Below are 2,500 nucleotides of genomic sequence, written 5' to 3'. Positions count from 1 at the left end.
GTTGGATAACACGGTAATGGCCGTAACCGGTATCCACAAATTCGTTATCGGGGGACTTCAACGCTTGGTCATCAAGTTGGAACAACCAACTTGGCGAGCGTGGAGAAACCCAGAAACGAAGAGGTGAGTTGGTTTTATCAACCTTTGCGCAGATTGACGCAATTTTATTGAACGACGGCAGCACCCCAACTTATGTTGGACCAGGGCGCACGTCAGTAGTTGATCTTACTTTTGCGAGCCGAACCGTAGCAAGATCATTTAAGTGGGAGGTGTTATCTAGCTATATGAACTCTGATCATCGTGCAATACGAATAGATCTTGAGACGCAAAGCGTGCGTAATCTGTCCCGACCCATAACGGGATGGAGCATCAAGTATTTTAGCAAAGATATATTTGAAGTTATGATGCAAGCCGCTTTTGAGACCGAGGTCACAACAAGCGAAGACTTAATGCGTATACTTGTCACGGCGTGTAATGCGACGATGACTAAACGTAAGAGGTACACTCCTAACAAGAGTGCATTTTGGTGGACGTTAGAGATTGAGGCACTTCGCAAAGAGTGCAAACACCGCGATCGATTAGCGCAAAGAGCTTTTAATACTGATCTCTATTCTACTTTTAGGGACGAGTTCAAGGTGGCACGGAATGCCCTCAAGCGATTGATCAAGCATACCCGACAGAGGAAGTGGAAAGAGTTCCTGGGAACAGCGAACAACGCATCATTTGGTATAGTATATCATACGTTCAAGAAAGTGGCCGAGGGTTCGATTGGACCCCGAACCATGACATTGGACGAGTTTAGGGAAGTGGTGAGCGAGCTTTTTCCTACTCACCCAAACACGGTGTGGCCTGAATATCGTATCGATCAGCCACGAGAGTTTGAAAGGGTAACTAATGATGAGATTCTTGCGGTTGCCAGGAGACTACCCAACAAGAAGGCGCCGGGACCAGATGGTATCCCGAATGAGGCGCTGAAAGTTGGTATGTTGACTGCAACCGATGCATTTTGCAGGGTTTACCAAGGCTGTTTAGAGAACGCGAAGTTCCCCGATGAGTGGAAAAGGCAGAGGTTGGTGTTAATACCGAAGCCGAACAAACCACCAGGGGAACCGGGTTCAGTTCGCCCCATTTGTCTACTAGACGGGGCAGGTAAAGGTTTAGAACGCATCATAGTGCAACGGCTAAATGCACACATCGAGGAGGTCAACGGACTGTCTGACGACCAATTTGGTTTCAGAAGTCGTCGATCTACAGTTGATGCGATTCAACGGGTAGTGGACATTGTTTCGGTAGCTAGAAGTAGAAACAGATACAGTGGACGGTATTGTGCGGTTGTTACATTAGATGTTACTAATGCTTTTAACAGTGCTTCATGGTTGGCGATTGCAAATGCTTTACAGAGAATTAACACTCCTAAATATCTTTATGATATCATTGGTGATTATTTTAGGAATCGTGTGCTGATGTATGATACCACAGATGGACCGGCAGAGATTGCAGTCACATCGGGTGTACCTCAAGGCTCGGTACTTGGCCCAACGTTATGGAACCTCATGTACGACGGAGTCCTACGAGTTGCAATGGTGGAAGGTGCACGGATTATCGGCTATGCAGACGATATAGTACTGTTGGTGGAAGGTAATTGTGTTGATGATATTGAAATTCTCGTTTCCAGTCAGATTCGCATCATCGACCGATGGATGACCGACAACGGATTAAAGATAGCCCCGACCAAGACCGAGTTTATTATGGTCAGTTCCCATCAGAGGATACAGCATGGGGCTATCAGGGTAGGTGATCACGTAGTACATTCGTCGCGCAGCTTAAAGTACTTGGGGATGGTCCTAGATGACCGCCTCGATTACACTTCACACATCAGGTATGCGGTGGAGAGAGCGACGAAGCTATGGACCACCTTGGTAAGGATGATGCCTAATAAGGCAGGTCCGAGTAGTAATGCTAGGCGAGCAATTGCTCTTACTGTTGTGGCGAAGGTCCGGTATGCCTCGCCCATTTGGTGTCATACCCTTAGATTTGCTAACCGTAGACAATGGCTACGTCGGTTTTACCGGCCAGTAGTCCAGCGAGTTATCTCTTCTTTCAGGACAACTTCTCATGATGCAGTCTGCGTGCTTGCGGGAATGATCCCGCTTCATCTCCTCCTGGACGAGGACTCCAGGACTTTTCATCGGAGACGAGCAGAGAACATCGCCGGATCGGTTGCACGTAACATGGAACGTGTCACAACTATGGAACGATGGCAACGAGAATGGGATGAGAGTGTTCACGGTCGGTGGACATACCGTCTCATACCCGACGTCAACAGATGGATAAGTAGAAGATTTGGTGGTGTAGATTTCTTTCTTTCTCAGTTTCTTTCCAGCCATGGCTTCTACGCCTACCAGCTTCATCGGATGCAGTTAACGGGTTCGCCGCTATGTGATGCGTGCGAGGAACCTGAGGACGCCGAACACACGATATTCCATTGTGTACGTCATCG

The 2,500-nt window shown here is 47.8% G+C and overlaps 1 pseudogene; it reads left to right on the top strand.

The window, feature by feature from the left end:
• LOC120907309 overlaps window positions 1-2,500 on the top strand; it is a 9,158-nt pseudogene that overhangs the window by 4,687 nt on the left and 1,971 nt on the right.

This window comes from Anopheles arabiensis (genome assembly GCF_016920715.1).
Source record: "Anopheles arabiensis isolate DONGOLA chromosome X unlocalized genomic scaffold, AaraD3 X_pericentromeric_contig0003, whole genome shotgun sequence".
Lineage (NCBI taxonomy): Eukaryota > Metazoa > Arthropoda > Insecta > Diptera > Culicidae > Anopheles > Anopheles arabiensis.
The sequence above is the reverse complement of the archived record's forward strand: the minus strand, read 5'-3'. Positions and strand labels throughout refer to the sequence as shown.